Source organism: Pungitius pungitius, chromosome 15, assembly GCF_949316345.1.
Source record: "Pungitius pungitius chromosome 15, fPunPun2.1, whole genome shotgun sequence".
In the NCBI taxonomy this organism is placed as follows: Eukaryota; Metazoa; Chordata; class Actinopteri; order Perciformes; family Gasterosteidae; genus Pungitius; species Pungitius pungitius.
The window spans coordinates 13,484,836-13,490,835 of record NC_084914.1 but is presented as its reverse complement, the minus strand read 5'-3'; positions in this window follow the sequence as shown (position 1 = coordinate 13,490,835).

Below are 6,000 nucleotides of genomic sequence, written 5' to 3'. Positions count from 1 at the left end.
TCTTATCAGTCTCAACCAGATGCAGCCCTGTGTGTGTGTGTGTGGAGATAATCCCCTGCCTCATTGGTTTAGCACTAGCACGTTTCTTCTTTTTTTTGTAGTAGCTGATGACTTGGGTTCTATTTTATAAAGAGCTGCATTTCATTTAGCATTTCAAAGGTTGCGTTACGTAAATGGCACCACAGTAATTACAACGTGAGTTTGTATTTGCATCCGCTGACTGTGATAGAGCATCAAACTGTGTGTGTGTGGGGGGGGGGGGAGCTGTGGGGGATGTACTGTTGTACAGTGACTCACTGGGCTTGTCGAGGAGTGTTAATGTCAGTTCAGCTTATTCTGTTTTTGGCAGTCTGCTCCTACAGAGAATCTGCTTTCCTCATCCACATTTGATGCCCTCCGTTGTATGAGGGGGGGGGGGGGGGGGTGTATGTGTGCTTATGTGTGTTTGTGTGTATTTCCATTTAGCAAAAAACTCTCTCATTATTGGGTAGATTTCCCATTGCCAATCACTGCTGTCGTCAACACCCATTGGCTGCAGATGCACAACTGCTTTTTGATTCATTCCTCCAATCAGCGCCTCAGCCATGACCACATGACGCCCGTGTGTGCGCAGCACTATCGCCAAAATTGAGAAAAACGAAAAAGAAACCTCTCCCCGCTGTAGTTGCCATAGTAACCGAGGATTTGCCGCATCTGGCAAATTATAGGGTTGCATCGAAGGGCGAGAGGGTGTGTGTGTACGTGAGAGTAAAGCCTGCGTTGCTGTGCGTGTGCGCGCGTGTGTGTGTGTGAATGTGAGGGAGCGCGAACTTCTCCTGCATACAAAAGCCAATGTTCAGGTGAAAATGAGTAGCACAAATGGATGATCGATTGTTATTCGTGCAGCAAATCAATGTCAGATAAGACAGCCCTCTCACACACACACACACACACACACACACATACAAAGAGACACACCAACTGGATCATTAATACCGGTTATTAGACTATAAAAACTCAGAGTGGGTTAAGACGCCGTCCTCCCAGAGGGCAGTTCTCTCTACTGATGTGGTATGACTCTGTTGAGGACGAGTGGATGGAGACAGATGAGAGACAGAGGGAGACGTTGTCTCCAGTGACCTTGCAATAACAGGTGTGAGGAGAGAAGAAGCACTGGGGTTTGGATGTCACAATCCCTGTGTGGAGATGTTGGGGGTCTCATGTAAACCTTGTAAAAGGAGATCAGGAGGAGAGTGATCCCTTCCGGTCATTCGAGCAGCATTGGAGCAAAAGTCTCTCTCATAATTATAATACGCCGTCGTAGAGATATTTAAGATAGAAAGCTGCATTTGATATTCACTTTGGTTTGCTGTCCAATAAGCTGAAATCATTCATGGCTATATAACAATATTTTTTTTAAATATTCCATTAACTCCAAAATGTCATTTAAAGGCTTTACAGATCCATAAAGCAGCCTCAGGAGTGTGTTGGTGTGCACGGACACCTCCCTCGATCTCCTGTCCCACATGCTAAGGAGAGACAGCTTACACCTTCGTCTGGCACTAATGTCTTCTCTGTTTCTGTATTCCACCAGTTGTTTTTTATTTTATTTGTTTTGGAAAGTGCTAGTCAAATAAATACAGTGACACAGCTATCTGGATTGCTCTACCCAACGAACAGTAACCCTGAGCAGAGATCTAATCAATGATTAGATGGAAGTACCCGTGTGTGTGTGTGTCTGTGTGTGTGTGTGTGTGTGGGGGGGGGGGGGGGGGGGGGGGGCATTTACAACAGAACTTAGAACCATTCTGAACGCAATATGCAGCGCATCACTTTTGAGTATTAGACTATATTTTTATTTTATATGAGTGTTTTTGAAGGTAATGGTATCTTATTGAAATGATTTCTTCTTCTGGGATTGTTTAATCACATTGGTATTAGTTTCTGTGTGTAAAATGGTACTCTGCATAAAAGGCTAGTCTGATACATGAAGCAAAGTTAAAAGAAAGGTTAGTAAGAAAATACTGCTGAAAATGTTACTTTAATGTTCCTTCTCCTTGTAGCAGTTAACTGCTAAATATAATTTGTCACTATGGAAATGTTCAACTGGTCTCATGCAAATATTGATAACCACATCTTTATGTGTCTTTAAGTGACTTTTCAGCAATTACAGGAACAATGAAATGCAAAGAGACATCAACCTCCACAATATAACGTTGGGGCCTGGTGGCTGCAAGCATTGCTGCATGAATCACAAGGGTAAATGGTCTGTGTCCCCATTAGAGACTTGTGTATGGCTGTCACCATGGTGTTTACTGGGAACATTAAGTCATTTATAAAAAAAAACACATCTGTATTACAGAATGACAGTATGATGGGACTCTCATTTCTTCCTTTGAACTGAACCAGACGCTGACATCTTTATTTTTACTGGATTTCAATTAAATTGGGAGCTGCCTTGGGAGGGAGGAGGAGGTTGAGGAAGAAGAGGGGAAATGGAGAGAGAAGGGAGACGTAAAGGGAGATGTGAGAGGGACAGCAGATAGAGGAAAGACGGAGGAAAACAGAGAAAGAAGTGAATGATGGATGGATGTGTGTTTGTGTGTCTGTGTGAGCGGGGTGAGAGGCATACAGAGAGCGAGAGGTGTGTGAGGGCACCATTAGAGCCTTGTACTATAAATCTCTAACAGTACGTGTGTGTGTGTGTGTGTGTGTGTGTGTGGGTGAAGATAACAGAGGGATGTCTCTCTCCATTCTGGCTCTGTCAGAATGATGTATGCATCCCTTTCTTCCTCCCCGGGAGATATTACAGGGGGCCCTGTGCGTGTGATCTCAGCCAGCGTGTGGCCAACGTGTTTGGTAATTCTTCACCTCTTATCGGGGCTCACATGAGGTATTGTAGACGGGAGACTTGTGGCTGCCTGGGAAAAAAAAGAAGCAAAATGACCCAGGAACCCGGTCGCACACAAACAGATGGCCGGAAAAACAACAACAAAAAGGAAAGAAAGTCCGGGACAAGGGCTGATAGTGACGGCTTTCTTGATTGAGGGCTGCGAGCTTGACAGGTGTGATCGATCGCGTAATGGCGAGCACATTTCGTTGCTCTGCTGTTCATTTAGTTGAGAGCGTTTTCTTTATGGCACCTTGTGTTATGGTATCATAATCATGCCGGTGACGCTGGAATGCCTGAGGAATAAATTGCTGTTGCCAGCGGCTCGGCCCTCTTTGTCACCTTCACGCTGGTTCAAATGGCCGCCTCGGCTGTCACTCAAATGACCTCATCATTCAACTGCGTCACGGACGGAGGAAGGAGTGAAAGACATGGCGGAGGAGGGGGAGAGAGATGGAGGATGTGCTCCTCCCCAGGTGTCATCTCTCCTGTAAACAGTGGGGCTGGTGAGCGACGGTTGTGAAATTGAAGGATTGGTCTTTAAAGCTTTGCTTATCCATAAATACAAAGCCTTTTAGACTCTTTGGAGTCATTGTTTTTTCTTCAGTGAAAAGACTGACTGACCAACAACAAAGTGAGTTGTTGGTGTGCAAAGTGGAGCATTTAGAGACCTATTGATCGTCCTCTCAGGAGTCGGTGACCATGTGGGACTCAAAACAGGTGGTCTCAATCGGTAGCTTTACGTCTTCATCAGTAGTTACCAAAGTGTTCAGCCTTTGGTTGTACTTAGCTCCGCTCTCTCTCTCTCTCATTTTTGGTTTGAAAAAGGCAAGATAATGATGGACAAAAACCAAGAGGGCCCCTCACAAAATCGAGGCTTCAAAACAGGATGTCATGGTGAGTACACATCCTCACAAAACTTTACTCAGAAATAACCTTAAGGGTATAAAGAAGCCTAATGAATCTCGATGTGGTTAATAAAGCATACACCCTCCCTGCATTGAGTCTAACCTTTCACTGTACTGTCCTTAAACCAAATGTTGCCTTTTTTAAAAGCCTCTCCTCCATTTAAAGATGTCTTTTTATGGTTAATAGCTTTTTACTAAGATCAGTTTCAACACTTTTATATATCCCAGGACAGAGCATTTGGGCTTGTTCATCGAGTCTATTTGAATTATAAAAGGTTGATAAATCAGTTTCATCATCAACAAAACAAAACCCGGCAATGAGATGCCCTCAGGAAGTCAGCCCCTTTCGGCTTTTCCATGGGAATGTCTTCCTCTCTATGGCCAGCAGCAATGACCGAGACAGAAGTGAGGTGGGGAAAATGCTTGATATGGATACTGTGCAAAGTGGGAGGCAGATGAGAGGAGCGGACGGAAGGGGTGGAACGCAAAACCCCCTGAAATGGCCGACTTGTGAAGAGACAGAGATGGAGTGAGTACCAAAAATAAAGAAATCCAGAGTTGATGAGTGAGGAAATGATGGATGGGCTGAAAGAGAAACAGATGGGCCGGCTCCATCGCTGAGCTGTGTGGCAGACAAATGGAACGAGTAAATCAAGGAGTGCTACACGAAGTCAAAGATGATGATGACAGACACACACACACACACACACACACACACGTATAATAAACTGCCCTGAGGCTGGAGTCATCCTCTTAAATAGATTTCACATTAAACGCAAAGGATTAGTAATAACTTAAATATCAGCCAGTAAAACCTCTAGGCTCATGCTACGAGGACACAAACAAGTGAGTGATTTAATAGAGCAAATACAATAAACTGATGTGTCACTTAGCATGTGCTCCTACTTCTGAACACCAACACAATGTAAAATGAAGCAAGTAAAGAGGGAAGTGAAGTGATGATTACGAATCGACATTCAACATGTCTCTGCAGAGACTTCAGTTAAAGGTGAAAAGTGCTCCTTACCTTTAAAGGCTTGGAGCTTCTCCGATAAGGATCTTAGAGGAAAAAGGAATGTCAGGGGAAATACACAATACATATGGAGCAGCCTCTAGTGTGGATGTATTTCTTTCTTTTGATCCGTTACATCACTCTCTAATTAGCCTTACTTGGCCCTCGTACTGGAAAGTTGAATTTTGTCCAAAAAATAAATCAATACTTGCAAAACCTCACTTGTCTTGTTATGCAGTCTGTTTGTGACGTCAGCACCTTTTGCTAACCCCCCCCCCCCCCCTCCCTCAATCCCCCACCAACTCTTTCTGTTACACAAGATACGCACACATACAGCCATAATAGAGCAATTATCCTCTCCAGCTCCAATCTGCTCCTCTGATTGTAATTTGCATTTATTATTAGGCCTCAGCCTGCCAGAGGCTGCGAGGCGTGAGGATGGATCGTCACAGACCACACCACTCTGATGGACCTGCACAGATGCTTCATAAACACGTGAGCCCGAGGACACGGCAACACGAGCGCCAACGCACCACGCGCGCACACACACACACACACACACCTATCCACACAAGGTCCTTAGGACGGCGCCACGTTGTTCGGTTTTGTTAACGCTGATCCCTGTTAATGATGAGAACAGTGTGTTCAGTGGCGTTCCATCACGGAAATACACGATTCACACTCCACACGGCGATGTCCTGAAGGACGGCGGTGAGTCTTGGTGTCCCCTGTCCTGCCCTGGGCTCTCTTTGGCAGCCTCGGGGGCTCATCATATGGAAATTTGTGAGAAGTGGAGTCTCTCAAGGAACATACAGTACATACAACACGCCAGCTCACTAATAGATGTGCATTCGGGTGCTCACTCCCTCACACGCGCGCACCAACACACACACACACACACACACACTCACAAGCTCATAGATGCACACAAAGAGAATGTGGAGAGGATCAATGAAGTGTGAAATGATTCTGTTATCGTGTCGTCTGTGTGGAATATATTTTCCCATCAAACGTCGGTGGCAGGTGGGCCTGACGGCTGCTGGAGCTGCGTGTTTGCATTTTGTGGCTCTCTCCGTCTGTCTGATGTTGGGCGGCAGGGGTTGAGGTGGGAGGTTGGGTGGGGTTTTGGGGACGGGGCTTCCATAAAAACGAGTTGAGTAATTCAGAGCAGTTTTTGCGGCTCACATTTCACTTTAATAGCTAAATTGCTG